We start from the raw sequence: 22,307 nt of genomic DNA, 5'->3' as shown, positions 1-22,307 counted from the left end.
CATCTGCTTTCATTAATGAGACACCCAGATTTCGAGGCTCTGGGATTTTGAGGTGAGCTTTCTGATTGACAAGCCAAGGACAGCAGTGACCCTGCCCTCATAGTTTGCAGAGAGCCCTGAACTCCCTCAATGACAGTGTTCTAAGGACAAACGAGATAGAACATTCCTGAAGCTAGCTGGGTTTTGCTTTCTAAAACCAAGCTTCAGTCTATAGTGTGGCTATATTTCAATCCCTAAATACATGAGATAGATAATCAAAAGTCCTTTTAACTGGGCTGCCGGAAACCCTGAAGTAACCCAAATACTGAATAACCTTTAGAAGAAAACCCAAGAGCCTCTTAAATAAACCTCATTTTTCTGAACCCGCAGCATAGCTGACGGCTGATGCACCCTCAGAACGGCATACTTACACCGCTGTCTGCTGGGCGAATAGGTGGCTGGGCTCTTGTTTTGTTTTGCTTTATCCAAATGGAATGCATTTCTCTAGGAGCACAGCGTATCTTAGACCTGGGTCTGGATGAAGCCCAAGGAATGTAAGATCAGAGAGTGCCTGAAGTCACCAGATAACGGCCAGCGGGCAATGAAGCTTTCGTCTCTGTAAAATAAGGACCAGGACCAGATGAACTCTTAAGAGTCTTCCAGCTCGAACATTCCATATTCATCAACAAACAAGGAAAATCTGATCCGGACTGGTGGTTTGCAAAACCTCACGATTCTATAAAGCACCAGGAAAGTGTGGTCATACCATACATATTTCAGCTATGCGCATTTCATCATTGCTGAGCGCTTGCCAAGTCCAAACTTCGGGGCCGGGGTTCGAAGACGTGTGGAAAATAATCATGGGGAAAGTTCTGGCCGTTGGGTTGTTCTAAATATATGGCAGATGCAGTCATGATGGGCGGCGTTTCCAACAGGCAGGTGACTGTAATTCTGCAATCTAAAGGCAGCTCCGCATTGGAGAACTGAGTGGGGACAGAAAAGCCCTAGAGCGCTGACCTTGGAAAGGGCTAAGATTTGTCGGTCTGCACAATGGAATAAATCCTCTTGTCCTGACCCCAGATTCATACACTGAAGTCCCCTCTGCCACGGTGATGGAATTAGGAAGGAAGGCCTTTGGGGGCTAGTTAGGCTGTTGTGATAGATGAGGCTTTGTGAATGAGGCTAGTTAGTTCTCCTACTCTCCACGGTGGGAAGAAGCAGGCCCTCAGCCCACATCAGATCTGTTTGATCTTTGCTTACGTTGTCTTTGATTTGTTTTGTCTTAGATGGGTACACATGTGTGTACCATGTCTGTGTGTTTATAAGCTTATGGGTGGGTACACCTACCTAAATTGTATCCTTATAGCTTCCCTTTGATTTAATGTCATTTACGTGGAATTACAGCAGTCAACCTTTTAAGCTTTGTTTCTTTCACTAATATAACGCATGTGAAACTCATCTATTTTTCCCCAAATATCAATACCTTTCTGTTTTACACAGCTGTGTACAGTTGAGGGACATTTGTAATGCTTCTAGTTGTTGCAATTACAAATAACCCGTCTATGAAGACTGTTTAGGCGTTTATGGGAATATGAGTGTCCATTTCCCAAAGAAAATTCTTTGAGTGGGTGGTAGATTTAGAAGCTAAGAAACCGCCAAATTGTTTCCCAACATAGCTGAGCCCTTCGACAGTCCCTCCAGAAATACGAGGAAATTACACAGTCCTCTCCATATTTGAAGAGATTCATTTTTTTTATTTAAGAGTGCCATCTATGCCTGCTTCAGTTACCGCACGTGGACGTCAGTTGCCTTTCCTTACAGCTGGCGATGCTGAATGTCATCTTACATGCTCATCACCGGATTCTGTCGGCGAAGTGTGCAGGTCTTTTACCTACTTTGAAAATCAGGTTCTCTATCTAATACTGATTTTTTAAAAAAAATTCTTCTGCCTTCTGAATCGAATTATTTTATAATATGCTTGATGTGAACATATTTTCTCACAGATGGGCTCTTTGTTTTCTTAACAGTGAATGCCAGAGCTTTGGACCCACTCTGAAGCCCACAACAGAGAAGGGACGATAGAAAGCAGAGGTGGGTAAAAGCCCAAACCCCTTATTTGATCTGCTTGTCCACCACTGAGCACTTTCCCCAGAATGAAGCCTGGACTAGAGAATCAACAAGAAGTAACTGAATACTAAAGGAAAGGTCTCTGACCATGTTCTGCAGCTCATCAGGGGAAAGCCTCCCTCTTCCCCTCTGGCTGAAACATACATGTAAGGCATGCCACTGAGGAAATGGGAAAACACATAAGAGCCAAAAGTTCACAAAGCCTCCATTCTATGTCTGTCCTGTACACAGGAAAGACTTGGATGTAGCATACCAAAAAGGACAACAGGCCATACAGCAGTGCTAGACAGAATTGGTCAATACAGTGAGAAGAGTCAACAGTTCTATTAGGAGTTATTATGAGTTTATAAACACGTGATATCAGGTGGACCTATTTTTCTTGCTTTCACAGGCCTAGAAAATGTAAGAGACACAAAACATGTGGTGTTTACATCTTATAATCGTTCTAAAAAGCTGCACTAATGATGTGCAGTAATGGGGCAACATAACCACTCTCAATTAGTTCCGTTTTTAATTTTTATAATTACCTGTGAATTATTTGCAACCTAGGAAGAGGTTGTTTTAATTCACTCACAGCAAATAATTTTTTTATCAATAATTCACATCAAAATGTGGAAGAAGATGATACAAATCTACTTAGATGAGCTGGAAAAATAATTATGGGTGATTTAGAATCTACTAAAGACATACAGCATGTCTCAAAACAAGGGTGAATAATAAGAGGAGAACTGAAAGAGATTATTTTAATTATTTCACTGAAGTATAAAGGATTAAAGTATGGGTTTCTGTGAAAGTCAACACTAAGGCTGTTTTAAGCCAATGATGAAATATGTTGCCCGCTATTCCTAATAGGCAATCTTGGGGCATGTTGGTGAAAATTTTATCATTTTAGAGTAAATAATGGTAGCTGTATTAGACAGCACCTAGTATTCTATGTCTAATTTAAGGCACAACAGTCTAGGAAACTTCCAAACTGGGTAAATTCTGAAAACAGAAGTTAGCCATATATTGTAAACCATGACCAGAGAAAAATGATAAAGAACTGACCTAGGAGGAAAGATAAACTTTACAATCCTATAGTTACTGACATTAAATGATGAAAGCATTTTGTGTAAAGGTTAATCAGATGTGAATGTTAGTTTCGAACACCAGCTTGCTACAACCTAGAAGCACCAGAGAGAGTCTCAGCCAAGTAATTATAAAGATTAAGTTGACCTGTGAGCATGTCTGTAATTATCTTGATTGCTAATTTACTCATGCTGTTATGGGTCATACCATTCCCTAGGCATGGCATCCTAACCTAAAACATTAGGTGAAAGGAGCAAGCAGGCAGCATTGTGTGATCATTTCTCTCTGTTCTCGATCTGTGAATGTGACGTGGGTAGTTTTGTAAGTTCCTGTCTTGACTCCTTCTCAATGATGAACTGAAATCTGTGTTTCCACTGTGTTGCCTTTGTCAGGATGTTTTATCACAGTAACACAAAAAAAAACTGGAGCCAGACCTGTTCCAGGTAACTTCCAAGGAGTGATAGCCCCAAGATAACTGCAGAATGAATAACAAGAAAAGGAAGTAACTGGAAGGATCACAAAATCTAACACATTTATTACAGTATGAAATATGTTATTTGGAAGTTAAAAACTGTGATGATTCATTTTGATTGGCAATTTGATCATATTTACAATCATCTGGTAATCTGAACTGCTACTTCAGGCCACTGTTGCCATTATAACCTGACCATAATGGACTGCACACTCAAACTGTGATCCACAATAATGCCTGATTCACTTAAGTTGCTTTCATTAGGTATTTTATTTTAGGAGTGAAAAAAGTAACAAATGCAGTAATCCTCCTCCCTTAGAAGGAGTTCAGGAAAAAGAAGTCACGTCTTCGAGAACATATTCATAAAGGAAATGTTAAGGTGCAATGAGTAGAGGAAGAAAAAAAGCAGGCAGTCGGGTCCAACCCGATGAGTGGTAGGGTCCATGGTCATATGAGCTCATTTGAGCTCTCACTTTTCTGTAGGTCGGGAGGAGGAAGAGCAAAATTAACAAATATGTGAAGGGAAATGAGACCCATAGCTACAAAAGAGGATTTGGAATCAATCTGGAAATATTCCCAAGTTGCACTTTGATAGTTTGAGTTGTTTTTGAATTTTGTGTCTAACTGAAAATTAGATTTTATAATTTTATGAGTTGGAGAAATATTAAAATTTTTGCATTGTTTGGTCCACTTGACATTCATAGGAAATCATAAGCATTTGAAATGAGAGCAAGAAATACAATGCTAAATTTAAAGCAAGAATTTACTCTGAGTCACTGAAGGATCTATCTAGAAGTTTAATGAAACTGTGTGAAATAAAATAAAAGAAATTGTGAAAAGGAATGAGGGAATACCATATAGCTTTGCTCAATTACAATCAGTGTGGGAAAAATTTCAGGATCACACAGAGTTAAAATGGACCACAATCATATTATTATAAGAGTAAATAAGACAAGGTGCCAGACTGAAAAGGCAAATTCATAATGTTAAAGCTAATAAACAAGGAGATGCATGGAACTAAATGGTAGAAAACTGAAAAAAACATCAGAACCTCGACAATAGTAGTTGCATGTGTTAGCACTGGGTTCTTCTTGTATTAGAAATCATTCTAATATCAGTCTTCTCTGGGATCACAGAGCCTCATTGCTTATAAAGTAAAATAAAAATTAGGAAGCTGAAAAGTTCATGTTCTCTGAGGGTAGAAAATGATAGTACCAGAGAAGAAGAAGAAGAAGAAGAAGAAGAAGAAGAAGAAGAAGAAGAAGAAGAAGAAGAAGAAGAAGAAGAAGAAGAAGAAGAGGAGGAGGAGGAGGAGGAGGAGGAGGAGGAGGAGGAGGAGGAGGAGGAGGAGAAGGAGGAGGAGGAGGAGGAGAAGAAAAAAGAAAGAAAGAAAAAGAAAGCATAAATTGAATTAACAGTTTTCAGACTTTCTTCATGACTCTTGGATACACAATCAACATAATTTAACACAGTATGTTAGCTGACATAACACAAATATATGCATTCATGTGTGCATATACACACTTTATCCATGTACATATTTTTAAAGAACAACTCCAAGAAATCAATCTGGTAGCAAAATAGAAACTTTCTCCCTACTTGATAGCCTTCATGGTGCTGGAAAGTGCTTTGTGTGCTACCAGAATAGAATAGTATTTAAGTGCTCACTTCATCAGCACATATACTAAAATTGGAAGGATACAGAGAAGATTAGCATGGCCCCTGTGCAAGGATGACATGCAAATTCGCAAATCATTCCATGTTTTTGAGTAATTCTAAGCAAGCAAATGAAGGACGTGTTTGAAAAAAAACTTTAAATCTCTGAAGACAGAGATTGAAGATGACATCAGAAGATGGAGGGATCTCCCTTGTTCGTGGATCAGGAGAATTAACATAGTAAAAATGGCCATCTTACCAAAAGAAATTTACAGATTCAATGCAATCCCTATCAAACTACCTAAAAAATACTTTGAAGACATTGAAAGGTCAATTCTCAACTTCATATGGAGAAACAAAAAGCCCAGAATAGCAAAAACAATCCTATACAATCCTATACAATAAAAGATCCTCTAGAGGACTCTCCATACCTGATCTCATGCTGTACTATAGAGCAACTATAATTAAAACAGCATGGTACTGGCACAGCAATAGACTGGTTGATCAATGGAATAGAATTGAAGACCCAGAGATGAATCCACACACATTTGGTCACTTGATTCTTGGCAAAGAAGCCAAATCTATTCAATGGAAAAATGATAGCATCTTCAACAAATGGTGCTGGTCTAACTGGATGTCTACATGTAGAAAAATGCAATTAACCCATATTTGTCACCATGCACAAAACTCAAGTCCAAGTGGATTAAAGACCTCAACATAAAACCAGAGACATTAAATCAGTTAGAGGAAAAAGTGGGGAACAGCCTGGAACACATTGGCACAGGAACAACTTCCTGAACAGAACACCAACAGCCCAGACCTTTAGGTCAACAGTTAACAAATGGGACCTCATGAGACTGAGAAGCTTCTGTAAAGCAGGAGACACCGTAAACAGAATAAAGCAACAGCCTACAGACTGGGAAAAGATCTTCACCAACCCTACATCTGGCAAAGGTCTAATATCCAAAATATATAAAGAACTCAAGAAATTAAACACCACCAAAACAAATAACCCAATTGAGACATGGGGCTCAGAACTAAACAGAGAATTCTCAACAGAGGAATATCAAATGGTTGAGAAACACTTAAAGAAATGCTCAACCTCCTTAGTCATCAGGGAAATGCAAATCAAAACAACTCTGAGATTCCATCTTACACCCATCAGATTGGCTAAGATAAAAAATTCAAGTGACACCACATGCTGGATAAGATGTGGAGAAACAGGAACACTCCTTCATTGCTGGTAGGAATGCAAGCTAGTACAACCACTTTGGAAATCTATCTGGAGCTTTCTCAGAAAACTGGGAATAAGGCTTCCTCAAGACTCAGCTATTCCACTCCTTGGAATATACCCAGAAAATGCTCCACCACACAACAGGGACATATGCTCAACCGTGTTCATAGCAGCCTTATTCATAATAGCCAGAACATGGAAACAGCCTAAGTGTCCCTCAGTCAAAGAATGGCTAAACAAACTGTGGTACATTTACACTATGGAATACTACTCAGCTATTAAAAACAAGGAATTCCCGAAATTTGTGGACAAATGTATTGAACTAGAAATGATCATAATGAGTGAGTTATCTGAGACACAGAGAGAGTCAAATGCTATATACTCACTTATATCTGGACACTAGCCCAAGGAGCATGTCCCATGAATGTCTTCACTTACCAGGAAAGTGAGACAGAGGGTAGGACATTCTATTGGGACTCTAGGTGAGAGACGCATGGGAGAATGGAGAAATAGAAGGATCCAGAGGGTCCTAAGAAACCTACAAGAAGAACATTATGACAGGTAGATCTGGGCCCAGGGGTCCTTTGCAAACTATGGGACCAGCCAAGAACAATATGGGAAGTAAACGTCAAACCCCTACCCAGATCTAGCCAATGGACAGGATGTTCTCCACAGTTGAGTGGAGAGTGGGGAATGACTTTCACATGAACTCTAGTGCCCCATATTTGACCATGTCCCCTGGATGAGGAGGCCTGGTGGCACTCAGAGGAAGGATAGCAGGCTACCAAGACTTGATACCCTATGAGCATATACAAGGGGAGGAGGTCTCTCTCAGTCACAGACATAGGAAAGGGGAGTAGGGGGAAAGTGGGAGGGAGGGATGAATGTGAGGATACAAGGGATGAGCTAACAATTTAGATGTAATATGAATAAATTAAGTTGTTTTTAAAAAGAAAAGTATTTAATACTCTTGCCCACTTTGGAACCCTACAAACTATAAAAATGACTGGCTGCAATAGTGGCATGAATGCTGTAGCAGTAATCAACCATTTTCTAATCAAATTTAAGACCAATTCCACAATGCAAAATTCATGGGTAATACCATTAACTAGACCAAGGACTGATGGCTGGGGAGATGACAGGCCATAAGGGAGAAGTTACTATTATTATGAACATAGCTTTATTTATATCCATAGGTTAGTGCAGCTCTCAGCCCTCTTCATAAAAGTTTATTGCAGAAAGGAGCTATTAACACAAAGACCTACAACCTGTCAACGTGCAGAAACGAAGAGACTGAAGAGTGCTCAGCCTTAAATGGGACATTTGCATTATACCCCTTCCTCCCAAGACTTAGGGATTATCACAGAAGAGCGGGTAGAAAGCTGTAAGAGCCAGAAGAGGAACACAGAGAAACAGTGTTTTCTGTATGAGAGGGCTATTTACACAATCAACTCATAGCAGTTTTGACATACATTAGATCTTTATAAGATCAAGCCAACTAAAACCATGCATGGATGGGAGAGGGAGTCACAGCTACCACCACCCCACACACATTGTGCTGAGCTATTAGTGGATGCTAGAAGGAGATTCAGTTTTCTTCATGGATGCATCCCCTTATAGGCTACCCATATTCAGGTGAATGGTCCTATACCTATGCACATACTAGCAGCATTAAGTTGACTCGATGTGCTTTTAAAAGTCAAGCAAAAGGGGGAAATGGGAGGGAGAGAGGAATGGGAGGATAGAAGGGATGAGATAACAATTGAGATATAACATGAATAAATTAATAAAATATATTTTAAAAAGTCAAGCAAAGGTGAGAGGGAGTAGTGGTGGGGAGGATAAACATGGAATTGAAGGGAGGGCTAATGGAGTATAGAGGGTTGCTTTAATAATTTAAAGTTGTAAACATTAAACCTAAATAAAAATGTAAATAACTCCAAAACTATCTCTTTATCAAAGTACCAGCTACACAATTGAGATGAAGTTTTTCATAAAACAGTCTTACAAACATCACTTCCCTCCTCTCAGTCACCAAAGTAGATTTCTAATCATTACTCCCTAGTCCACTTCAAGGTTCAGTTAGCTGTTATTCTGGCATTTCCCTCAATGCAATCCATTGTTCAACTTTATCACATTCGTAATACAATCATCTATTAAAAGGCCAAATCACTCTCAGTTCTAGGCCCAATGGTGATATTTAACAAAACCATTACTACATGAATGATTAAATGCTTGGGGGTATGTTATAAACACATATTCCTTATGTTGTGAGTCATTTAAATATACATCTAATTACAGGACAAGGCTACTTCTCTAAATCAGCTCCTCTGGGCCACATGGAATTATTCTTTCCTAATAGCATAGAAGATGTAAAGTACATTGTGTATTCTACTAATAAATAGAAAGTAGTGGTCCCGTACCACCAGGAAGATTTGTTAAATTACTTACTTGGAACTTTTCTTATTCACAGAACCATCTCAGAAGCCTTAACAAATAAATACTGTACAACAGGCCAACTCGGGCAGTGGATGTAATGTCGTTTTTGTCACTGCTGCCTTTATTTCATTCTTACAAAAACATCAATGTGTTTGGGGAGGTCCCAGGGAAGTGAAGCAAATGTATTTACCCAGAACAACTCAGCTCTCCTTCTGAGTCCACATCCTCTTAGTCTGCAGACCAATGTAGAAACCATTTCCCTCCTGCAAAGGAGGCAGCCTTTGCCAAGCTAAACAGCGGGCACAAAGCAGATGGAGCCAGCGGCCTGGCTCTGCCCCGAGGCTCTACCTTCTGTTGGCAGTAGGCATTTTCTGTTCCTTGCACAGGATGTTCACTGACCTCTTCAAGAGCTTCCAACTTCTTTGACAAGTGTTCATGAAGTTGTGTTTTCTACCCTTCATTTGGTAGAAAAAAAAAAAAACAGATACTCATGGAAAAAATTCATAAATTATAGAAGTTCTAGAGTAATAAACTCATTTTTTTTGCAAAATAGGTTATTAATCCTCTGACCAAAATAGCATATAGTTTAAGCACCAACAAACACCAGTATTTGCTCTAAGTGAGTTGCCATGTGGTCTTTCTATAGGGCAGAGGAATAAATCCTCCAATCCATATAGAAACCATTTCCTTTGGGTCAACATTTCTCACTTCTTTCAATGTTTCTCCTTCATATTCTCCTTTCCAAAGAGGCCAGCTAGTTGTTGTAAGGACTTATCTCCTTCCTTTGTTGATCTTTTGTTCTCTCTAGAGCCCTCAAACCATTATCTCAACTCTCCCTTAGGAATCTGTCCTCACTATCTTCTGAGAAGGAACTGGTCCCTGGCACCAAGCAGCTTCACAACTTCTGCTACTTCCTTGTCCAGATTTAGTGCTTGGCTGCATCCTTCTTGAAATATATAGGCACACTGTGATTTCTGAAGGCTACGTTCCACCTAGCAGCACAGATCTCCACCTCAGGTCTTGACATGAAGCCATTGCAACAGCTCACCCAGTTGACCCCTGTAGCACAGGAACAAATCCCAACTCTGTGAGAAGGTGACGGCAGCAGTGCCCCCATCTGAGAAGTGAAAAGAGCAAGTCTACTGCTGCCCACCCCCAAGAGCTTCCCCAAGGCAGTCAGGTATTTCTACTTCCTACTCCCACTTTGGGGTCTTTCGATCTAGAGATGAATACCAGCAGGGTGAGGGGCAGCTTGTTTCCAGGATCCTACCTTTGTCATCTTCCTGAGGGCTAAGGAAACAAACAAAGCAGAGCTCTAAAGGCCACTGGTGAGAAGCATCCTTAAAGCTGACTCCAGCTTGCTGTCTGAGGACTTTGAATAAAGCACTCCGAAGGAAGTCTGCCCAGCTTGTGTTCTGATACACAGAGTGGGATGTAATTCCCTTCCTTTTCAAGAAAATTCAATTTCAAGGCCGTCATCCTATTCTAGTCATCTTTGAGACTCATCCTCTTGGCAAGGCCTATTGCTGGATAGTCTGTATGACAATGATTTAGAGAGTGAAATCCACAAGAGTTACACATTTAAACAGCTGCATTTCCAGATTTCTTCTTGACAAAGGGAGAAACACCAGTTTTATTTAAAGCCATGTTTTCATCCTCTACTGTGCAGCTTACAGGGAGTTAAGAGAAATAAGAAAGTCTTCGAAAAACTCCAACTAACAAAAATAATTTCCCTCCAAACATTTGAACGTAGTGTTGAAGGCAAGACTTATTAGATAAAATGTAAACCAAACCAAGGTGTGTTGGGCTTACCATAGTCCTGGCACTAAGCAGAAAGATGTAACCAAGGTCAAAAGTCTGTCCTTTCACACTTATTCCCTAGTTACACTGTTCTATTATTTTACCAATATGTCAAGGTATTTACAGAACATAAAATGGCACTGTTGCACAGATGATACCTATAGGGTATACTAGCGGCAAGAAGAAGAAAGCACCTTTCTCTTTTTGAATTCTTATTATTAACACCGTGATGGGGCATTGAATGCTATGCTTAATGTCATCAGTAGTGATACAGACAAGGCTCAGAAGGCTTAGGTGACCTGTGCATATTAGTTCATTTTTCAGCATGAACAATAAACAAAGCCTCACATAAGTGGCACAAAAGAGGAAGGGTTTGTGTAGAGTCCTGGTTTCAGGGGACTCACTCTGAGGTTGCTAAGCCCCAGGTACTTAACTGGTAGCAGGTGCACCATAGCGTCTTCATTTCATGAAGGAGAAAGAGAGAAAGAGAAAGGGGACAAGAGGACAGCAGAGGAGAGGAGAGGGGAATACAGGAGAGCAGGGGAGTGGAGAGGAAAGCAGAAAGGAGCAGAGGAGAGGAGGAAGGGGGTGGGCAGAGAGCATGGAAAAGAAGGGAAGGGAAAAGAGAAGGGGGGGAAGAAAGGGGGAAGGAAGAGGAACAGGTATTCTTAAGGACCTAGCCCTAGCCACCTACTTCCTCCTGCCAAGTCATAACTTCCTACAGTTTACAGAACTTCCCAACATAGCTCTGTCAGCTGAAAGCCAAGCTTTCAGTGCTAAGCCTTACATTTTTAGGGAGTGGTCACATTTCATATGCAAACCACTTCGTAATACTGTGATGTGCAAGCTGAGCAAGAGAAACCCAGTTCCCTTGACACCATGTATGCTACTTCTCCATCATCACGCATCTTTTTGTAACAGAATCTCTGCATTAAATAATCTGTTTTTGTCCCTTGGGGCTGGAGAGCATGCAGCCCAGAGAGCTGCAGGTGTGGGCCAGTGCTAAGCCAGTTAGGGAATTTAAAGCAAGGAAGCCAGATGCCCTAGTCTAATGCACATCAACACAGGCTACTTTCCAGCCCATTATATTTGGCACTTGATGCCTAATATTCCATATTATCCTAGTAGAATTCTATATTTCAACTGAGATCTTGTCCTTTCTAGCCTACCCCAACCCTGCAGCCAATGTGTGGAAATGGAGGCAAGCCATTGTGGGCTGTGTGGAAAAGCACAATTGCCTAAGGATGAAAAAGCAACAGACTAAAGTGTGTGGAGCCCAGACACTGTGAGGGCCAATTCCCTAGTCTGTGCTGCTTGAGAAATAAGCTTGAGAACTGAGAAATAAACTTGAATCATATTTAAGTTACTTTTATTGTTGGTGTCTGTTAGCCCAGATAACCCTATAATTTAATTCATGTTTATGTTTCCAAATTATCCTGAAACATGTGTTCTGACTTAGAGATCACTGATGGTTCTCCACTGCAACCAAAAGGAAAGGCCAGCCCGGAACTCATGAGCTTTCACAATCTGACTGATACCTTTCTCTCTTTATTTCCACTCAGCCAGACTGATGATTGACTGTTTCTTCAACATTCTCCATCTTCCTGGTCGTGAACTCTAATGTCAAAAAGCCATTTTATTCCCCCAATGTGCTGTTTTACAGCCACAATATCCTGTGCAGAGAAAATAAAGGTTGTTTTCTTTAGATAGGAAAGACGGAAGGTGGAAGTCAAAGAAGGGCGGGAGAAAATGAAGAAGAAGGGAGCAAAGTGGGATTTGAAGAAAGAGAGCAGAGGAAAGAGAAATCTGGGAATGGGAGGCTGTTGTGCTGTACTCTTAGAGATGATGCAACTTTATCCATAGAGGATTCAACAAAGAAACAACCACCCTATGAAAGCCTTGGAGGAAAAGCTATAGTCACAGGCATGTGTTGCATCTTTCCTGAACTTTATGTTTGTTTACATTTATTCCTTGGGAAAGCAATTAGGCAAATGAGAAACATTAGAAAATTGGTTTACACTCATTTACTGAAGTATTTTCTCCTCGTGTACAGTAATTTGAATAAACCACAAATTAATCTTTGTATCAGTGGTGCCAGAATGTATTTCAGCCTTTTAGGGTACTCAGGGAGGCTGTTAGAAATTGAATTTACTTTCCAGGGGTAATCACTGAGAATCTGAACGCCAGCGCATTGGCATATTCAGGAGAAGCTCTGTTCTGTTTTCACTTATGGCCGTCTCCCTTGTTTTATCCCATATAAAGCTGCAGCCTTGTCTAGGCACATGTTTAACTTTCCATTTTCGTAGGGAACTTCTACTTGAATATTGAAAACAGAAAGGTGGAGAAAATTAGCACAAGGGTTCTAAAAAATAACATTAAGTTCTTTTAAAGGGAGAGTTCATGAGATAGTGGTAAACCAAATATGACTTTAACATTTGTATCATTAAGACTGACTCACTGGTATTTTCCTTCTGACTGGAAGTGTGTGTCCACACATTCAGTCTATATACCCAATATTTTTGAAGAATGTACTAATTATAAGACAGAGGTTTTATCTAGTCGTCCCTCAAAGCTGAGGTGGCAGGAGCTACTCACAGAAGCTGACAAAAGTACTCTCTCTACATACAAAATGTGGGGTGTCCTCTGTTTACTTTTACCCCTGAGTAACTGCATGTGTAGTTCCCTTTCTACCATATAAGTGTACAGATGAAGACAAACTGAAACAACATGGTTCTCTTTTCTCTGTGGCCAGAAAAAGGGCAAACCTCTGGAAACCTGTGTCTGTTATTGTACCGAGAATGATGTATTCACTAAGACCTTTAAACTTGGATGTTTACATTCCAACCAAGAGCAGCAGCATCAAAGACAGGCTGAAGTCTGCTTTGGATTTTTATCCTCCAGTCCCACTGAGTACACCATAATTTACTGAGATAGAAATCAAAGAAACAAATACCTGACACTCCCTTCTTTATAAAATTAAATTTATGATTCATGACTTAGTGCCAGCACTTGATATGGTACTTAAGGTACTGTTAAAATAAAAATATTATCTTACATTTGTATCTTACGTTTTACAGTTTCAAAGTCATTATTTCATAACACATCATGTTGTTTCTGTGTAGTTGTCTTGTTAAATTTTTGAAAAATGTATCATTTCTTATTGCCAATGTTTTGATTTACTAGACATTTAATTTAACAAGCAGTAACTGCAAACCTAATACCTTTCAAGTTGATGTCACATTATAACCATACTTTACAAAACTGTTTTTTTCCATCAGGATCTTATACAAATGGACCCATCATATCATACAAATTCTATAGCACCAATAGAAGTATTTCCCTGTATCATAGTCTTAATAGATAAATATAGGTAAAATATATTTAAATTAATTAAAATTTGGGCAACAACGAAATATTGCCCTTGGATGTGGTCCTACAGACAGGGGTAAGCTTACATGCTTCTGCTGTGGACTCAGTTGTCATCTTTTCGTCATAGAAGAGTTCTGGTAGCATGTTGGAAGTGTGTTAGCGTAACTGGATGGCAAACAGCAAAACAATACTGCTTTCTTTTCCACAAGGGAGTTTCCTGGGTTTGCATTAATCTGCTGACAGTTCCCACAGCCAGAACCTATCCTCCTGTGCCCTCAGCCTTTGTAACTACTTGCTGCCTACTCTGCTTGTTCCACAGGCACGCCCTAAGGCCCCTCAGCCAACACTTACTTGTGTCTCTCATTTGACCCTTTCCCTGGAATCCCTTGTCTCATCTTTTTGTCCCAGACAATCTGCTCTTCTCCCTAGACAGTATGTCCAAACAACTCCAATTTGTATTCTGTGACCTTTCCAACAACCCACACACCCTCTTAAATGGATGTTTTACTCATATAATCATGGTGCTTTTCTTGTTTCCTTAGGAGTCTCTGTATTAGAAAGTTTAGAGAGTTGTGCCCAGTTTTGTTTTGTTTTGTTTTCCTTTTACTCATAAACTTAAGAGCTAAGATTTATTGCGTGCTTGTAATGTGCCAGCTACCATGATAGGAATATTGTTTAATCTCCATTACAAGTGTTGGAGGTCAGGATCTACCCTGCTATATGGGTGAGGAAATATCCTTGGACAGCCTGAGCAGCCTGCACAAATGCCTTGCCCATCAAGTCAAACACAGACATTAACTCACACCCATCAGACTCCGTGTCCTTAAACGGTGCAGAAAAGAATACAGTGGCTGTACCTAGTAACTGCACAGAGTAAGTTTACAGCGGTCTATTACTCACACGTGTGTTATGAGAACTCAAAAAGCAGTCATCAGAGGGGAAGCAGCCAACTGTGGGATCCATCTGGAAGAGACTTCTATGATTCCCAGAGCTGGATAGAAAAAGGGAGGAGTTGTCACTAGAAAAAAAAAAGGTAAAAAAAAAAAAAAACAAAAAAAAAAAACAAAAAAACTGACACTCAGTTTTTCAGTCTCAGACAGTGGGAGTTGGGACTATGCAAGAACAAAGTGTCTGGAGGAGCTAGAAACAGTCACTAGATGCCCCCACAGCAGAGATACAAACCCTGAGTCGTGCTTCTTTCTCTCTGTCCCAGCACTGCCTTTAGCCCAAGAACAATCTCATAATCTTAAGGAAGCATAAGAATGGATCTGGAATAGCTTATGTACATCCCAGAGAGGAGAGGGACCGAAGCAGGCAATGACTTCCCTGCCTCACATGCCCACACTGATTTCTCTGCTCCATGATGCTTCGTGTGTGCATCACTCACAATTGCCTGTAACTGCAGCAGAGACAGCTATCCATTTGTTCGCTGGATAATAAATGTTCTTCCTCCTTCACACAGTGACTAAAGTACAACCAGTTAGTTATCGGTAGCTAGAGAGGATGAGTATGAACATCAAGTGTGAATGTCCAGTGGCTAAACACCAACAAGTTAGTGATTCATTCTAACTGTATAAAGGACAGTAGATTTTGCTTTGGGTCTCTATCCAACAGTATTCAGTGAAATATTGCCAAACCAATTTGATGCATGATTCCAGTGGCCAGGGGTCTCCACTTAAGCCAAAATTCTGCTTAGGTCACCTGAGAGGTCATCAGAAAGCTCACTGTCATTTCTACCAGCCCAGTGTCTCTCCTTCAAAAGAGAAGAAAATGTGACTACCACTTTAATGCTGTGGGGAAGTAACTCGCTTGGCCTTTTTGTTACAACAACTGATATTATTGTTGGAATTCCTTCCTTCTCGAGTGTCCTCTATTTAATCTATTTCACATCCACAAGGAGCCCGCAATCCAAAGGCAGCACAGACTCGATTACTCTCATCACTTGGTCTCAAAAGTGACGGTCTAAGATATGGAGGAACATTTCGAGGACATGTCATTGAGTCTGAGGCTTCAGAGTGACAAACTCGCCAGCGAGGAATCCTCACCCAAACATATTTAATCCACTTTGTTACAAAAATTACATGAGAACTTTCATAAGAGCCATCCTACTCACAGAATTTTAGGTATTTCCTGTTCTCAAGGGCAGAGAAATACTGCAAAATCAACATTTTTTTTAATGACATTTCAGTACTGTCTCTCTTGGATGAAAACAGAAAGTAAGAGACGTACAAATGAAAAAAAAAATAATTAAACATTTTCCAACTCATTAATAGTTGATTTCACATTACACCTTTAAGGCAACTTGTATTTTGTGTGGACAAGTTTATCTATCTTCCCTGTGACAGCATCACAAATAAATTAAATTAAATATGCTTGCTTTTTCTGAGACTAATTCTTCCATAATTACTAAAATACAAAACTGAGTACTAGCGGTTCAGTTTAAAGGTGAAGCATCTCTTAATTCAGTTATCTGGAACATTGTAGAATAAAAATCCATCTGCCACTGTTCATCTGGAGTACAGTCTGAGATAACTCCATCTGAATTATGGCAGGGCCTAATGTTTATTAAAGTCTGTGAAATGAATTCACACTGAATATGATCCCTTGGTCTGAATGTTGAGTATCAAGCCAGCATAAACTCCAGTTCTTCTGGAAGAAAAGTAAGGAATTTTTCTGTTTCGTGCACCTTGCACCCTCCTAATAAAGACACACACACACACACACACACAGAGAGAGAGAGAGAGAGAGAGAGAGAGAGAGAGAGAGAGAGAGAGAAAGAGAGAGAGAGAGAATTTTCTTCTATCATACTGCCCAGAGGGCTAAAGGACAGAATTCGTCCCGTCTTACTCCTGACCCCTGTTTTGTTCTATGACCCGAGTCAGAGGTTCTCGCCCTTGTAAACTATTTTCTCCAAGTTCCCAGTAAGTTTATGACATTAGCTAATGAGTGGTAACTTGCAAGGTCACTGAAAAGCCTGGCTACTCCTAACTCTGCTTATCTAGAGTTCTGAAACAAGAAAAGCTAGCTCTATTTAGGAATCCCACAAAAATGTGCCCTTTTGTCTCTTTTGCTATGGCTTCCTTCATTGCTAGTACATAAATTGGCTTCTCGAGACTTTCATCACATGTATAATGAAATTCCTTTATGAAGTCCCCACTATTTTAAATCTCTTAGATAGTTTTCTTTTTTTCGGTTGGATTATGAGTAATGCAAATTGTTTCTGTCAAAGCTGACCGAATGATAACACACTGTATTACCTCTCACGTTGACTTCACAGAAACACAAACCGCAGCAATCAGTATAAAGCAAAGGGTAGAAGGCCCTCTCTGTCATCTAGGGTTCGGCCTCCAGAAGCCCCATGCTGTTCTCTGAATTGTTTGCAATCTGAATCTTTTTATTTCTTCATTATTCATTCCAAAATGAAAGCAAATCTGTCTAACATTAGCCATAAAGCTCCTTGCCCCACTACAGATAGTTTTGGCTCGCTCCTGTAATTAGAATGATCCAGCCCTCAAGCTAGTCCCTACCAGAAGGCCCGTACTCACAGTAAAGTTAGGGAGGGATAGTCAAGGGTCTGTGATGCACCTGACCTTCCGGATCGGACACTGTTGCCGCTCTATCTGCTGCACGGCCAGAGCCTGCTGTGACCGTGAACTTCGTGGGAGAGGTTTGGTGCCTTAGAGCGGCCATGTGGTAGCTTGAGGAGCGTATCTTCAAATCTGAAAAGCCTCTCCTAACGTCGTTTGCCCTGGGAAATCCAATATGCCAGACATTTGGTCTGCTTCTAGAAGCTCCAGAGTCCAAACTAAAGATTCCAATAGTAGGCCTTCCCCAACTCTATACCTAATTTCCCAATGGGCCCCCAAGAAGCCCTGCCAGCCATAATCTCCAAAACTCCTTTGGAGAGCCAGTTCTCTGGCACCCATTTCTCTAACAAAGAAATTAGAAACAGTCCCTGAGGCAAAACGGGTTTGCCGGCATCTTATTCTACCTTTTGTCTTCCAGCCTAACGCAAAACCAAGTGTCAGGCAGCATCAAGATAAATGAATGTTCTTTAGAAGTGATAAATAATTAGAGAGAGGGAGCCTATGGCCTTTCTCTATGGTTGCATACCCGGGGAGACGAACCTATAGATGCAAGCGGCACGCGCCCGGTTAGTTCTGCAGACAATCTGCCATAGAGCAACTTGGGCAGAACAGAAACAGAACAATAGGGGATCAACAAGGATAGGCTGCTGCCCATACCATTGGCCAATCACACAGGCTATAAACTTGAGGGTTCAGAGACAATCAGTGTCTTGCCTGAGACAATTACATGGGAGGTTAGGAACCTGACATGCCAAGTGATGCCTGTGGGTGTGGGTGGGGGGAACAAAAGCAGTCACTCTGCTGTACTCACAAATTCAAAAACTTTATAACTTTTTTCTCCCTTCCCTTTGAATCTTTGTTGTCTCTATTCATTAGTCATAATCTGCAAGAAAATTCTGAAAATATTTATTGTGAATAAGTATTATTGATAAATTTTTTCCTATTACAAAGGAGAAGGACATTTAAAAAGGCATGTTTAATTCTGGTTTTCTAAGCCCAATAGTTATTTTTTTATATTTATATTTTGCACTGCTTCATGAAATGCTCTGGTTTCCTTTGTCCTAGTGGATTTATAGCTAAATCTGGGCTGTGCTGTGATCAGCAATTTGCCTGCCCCTAGAGGCATTGCAGGTGTAGCTGCTGAGTCACAGGTGGTCGGGATGGGCTTCTAGAACCAGAAGCAAGCTGGATACTAGACCACAGGTCCCAGGCAGGTGTGAGACTGACACAGAAGAACCTTGCAAAGGGCCACTTGGGCAAGCTGGGCAAAGAGTGAGCCCAACACAACCCACCAGACCAGCGCCACTGGGCCAAGACAGGGAGCTAGCTTGAGATGCCCACCCGGCCAACTCCAGGAGCCTGGACAGGAAGCTAGCCTGAGATGCCCACTAGCTCAACACCTCGTAGGCCTGCGGGGACAGACTATACCTGAGATGACCCCTGTCTGGCGCCATAATGAACAATCAGGACAGAGCACTCCTGAGACCATCCCAGACACTCAGAGACCCTCAGTGTCACTAAGAGGAGCAAGTAAGTGGTGGAGAAATGGAAGAGAAAGAGAAATAGAAGGATGTGGGCGCAATGAAGAGAGGCAGAACTAGAGACTCAAAGATAGTGAGGAACTGCCTGATGTGAGTAGCTGGTGATGTCACCTAGCACCATGGTAGGGTCCTGGCCTGTGCTGCCACCAGGGGCCACGTCTTGGTCCATGGCCCTGTAGCAACAGAGGCCTGTTACCACTAAAGACCAGGCAAACATCCCTGGTCTGGCCTACCACCTGGGGACATATTCATGTCTGAGGGCTGTGCAGAACTGACCCCACCCTTTGCCTGAGCATGGTGGGATAGCTGACCCTTGGGGCAGGAGAGCAAGAGAGCTGATCCTGACCCTGCACATTGCAGAAGTTGTGGGAGAGAGAGAGAGAGAGAGAGAGAGAGAGAGAGAGAGAGAGAGAGAGAGGAAGAGGGAGAGAGAGAGAGGGGGGGGGGGGGAGAGGGAGAGAGAGAGAGAGAGAGAGAGGAAGAGGGAGAGAGAGAGAGAGAGAGAGAGAGAGAGAGAGAGAAGAGAGAGAGGAAGAGGGAGAGAGAGAGAGAGAGAGAGAGAGAGAGAGAGAGGGAAGAGGGAGAGAGGGAGAGAGAGAGAGGAAGAGGGAGAGAGAGAGAGAGAGAGAGAGAGAGAGGAAGAGGGAGAGACCCATCTCCACTCCCTCATCCTTCACCAGCTATGGTAGGTAAGAAAGCTGGGCCCAGGGTCATGAGAACGAGAGAACTGGCCATATCCCTCACTGGCTGCAACACTAGGGAAAGTGGGCCCTGTGCCTCACTTGGGCAATTGGGTAGAAATGACCAGTTTCATGAACTGCAGGTGAGCCAGCCCGAGGGCAGGAGAGCTGAGGCACTGACCAGCTCAGATATCTCTCAGGCCCAGCCCAGGGCTTTGAATTGGCCTACTCCAACATCTACCCTGTCGATGAATTGCTGGAGAACATGAAAGGGCTGGGCCTACAGATCCAGAACTACAGGATCTCCATGACACAGGATTGCAACAGGATATCTGAGTAGCAGAAGCCAGAGACCTCATATCAGACCAGCGAGTCGTTGCAATGAACATTTACAAGCAAGGAGTTGTGGACAGAAAAGGGGAGTAAGTATACTGTGGGGCACACTGTGACACACTACAGCTTCCACGGAAAAGGGGAGTAAGCATACTGTGGGACACACCGTGACACACTACAGCTTCCATAACGAGATTTTTTTTTCTTCTGTTGGAAGAGAGGTTGCAAAGTCGAGGGAGGGTATGAGCGGAGAGGGAGGTAAGTGGGATTGGGGTGCCTGAAGTGAAATTCACAAAGAACCAATAAAAATGGTTTTTTGTTTGTTTTGAAAGATCAGCAATGTGATAGGCAGTTCTTGTAATGCAATTTTGTTCTAGTTTTTGAAGAGTCATTTAATCTTGGAATTTAGCACTCACACACTGGTTCTCACGCGTGTGCCTCAATGGATTTTGCTATTTACTACCATTGATACTATAAAATTACAGTGTAAGCCTGATTTTTAATAAACACATATCTCGAATGTTTTTTTAACTGCACAGCATGTACATTTAAGTTATGAGGGAAAAATGGCATGCATAATAATGTGAAGGACTTCCGGAGTGGTCTCTATGAGCCACGATTTCCATATTAGTCCGTTTTGACAGGGGGGAAAACAAGTCTAGGTTGCATACTTGAAATGCTTTTCACTCCAAAGCTTCACATGCCAAGCTAAATCCGCTTGCTACTTCCCTGATCAAATCTCTGAGATTTGTGAGGGACAGCAGGCGATTTCAGCTGGTCAGCCCGCCGTTGTCAGATTAGGATAAGCTCTAAATTCACTCGTGGAAAGTCAGCCCCCTCAGCTGCAGGCAGCTCGGTGTCAGCTAGATTTGTGTGGGCACAATCTCCATCGCTCGGCTTGACAAATCATACCCGCAGCCATGCATCACTTTTCAGCTCTGCAGGTAGCCACTCTTCACTCACTTCCATCCCTTGAAAGCAGTAAATCACTCCAGTTCACCAAGCGGCCTGGCGAAAGGCCACAGCATAGCATTAGACACGCAACGGGGAGTGAGCTCTGCTTCTGCTTTGCTTGTCTAATGAGGAATAAAGCAAAGCATCATAAAGTGACAGAAGGAAGAGACAGTCGGTTTTGGAGTCAAACAAAGATAATTTTGAGTACTGGTAGCTTCACATGCTAGCTAGAAAACCTTGCGTTTAACGTTGAGTTTCTGCTCTGTGGCATGCAGAGGTCAACGCCTGCACTGCACCAGAACCATGGCAAGTACAATCTGCCAGTCAAACAGCAGCCATTATTGTCAATATCCTCAAGTCCTGAGTGAGAAGAATGAGCAGACTTCTGTTACCAAACAGAATATGAGAAAAAGAAAACATGAAGCTAGGGTCCCATGGTCACACAAACAATCTTGTTAAACTCAGTGGGTTTACAAAAAAAAAAAAAAAAAAAAAAAAGGACATGAACTCAGGAAAGGGATTTGCAGGGAGGAAGTGTGGAAGGAAGTTAGGATGAGAGGCCATGGTAGTTAGAATGTACTCCATATGTGTATGTATGAAACTGTCAAGAAACAAATCCAGCAAAATTTAAAAAAAGAAAAGAAAAGAAAAGAAAAAGAAAATATTCAAGTACAAATGTAAAGGAAATAGAGCTCATTATCTTTGGGATACATCCAACAAGAATTCTGTGGCCATATGTGAAAGCCTGTAATCCTTCCTGGGAACTCAAACATCACACTATTACAGTGACACACACCAGGAAGGTCCTGTGCATATACTCCATAAATGCTTCTGAAACTTCTGCAAAGACTAAGTCCATTCTCTCAGCAATTTAACGGCATCATATGTTAGTTGGAAGATGATAACAATCCTTTCTAGTCATCATAGGGCATCATTAATATAGATAGCATTTCCAGTGGACTTACACTTTAGCACCCAGCAAGGACTCAGGTTTATACAGCTAAAAGCTGCGGTTAGAATTTCATGCAAAGCAGTGCCTGCTCATGCACACCATGAACATATATGACA

At 41.4% G+C, this 22,307-nt stretch overlaps 1 non-coding gene across 1 annotated transcript; it reads left to right on the top strand.

Annotated features, from left to right (window-relative positions):
• The first annotated feature begins 5,306 nt into the window (after positions 1-5,306).
• LOC127193513 (U6 spliceosomal RNA) lies at positions 5,307-5,413 on the top strand. The gene has a single exon (XR_007831154.1). It is a non-coding gene; the product is annotated as a U6 spliceosomal RNA (small nuclear RNA).
• Positions 5,414-22,307: the final 16,894 nt, after the last annotated feature.

This window comes from Acomys russatus, chromosome 8 (assembly GCF_903995435.1).
Source record: "Acomys russatus chromosome 8, mAcoRus1.1, whole genome shotgun sequence".
Lineage (NCBI taxonomy): Eukaryota > Metazoa > Chordata > Mammalia > Rodentia > Muridae > Acomys > Acomys russatus.
This window is presented reverse-complemented; position numbering and strand designations above follow the sequence as displayed.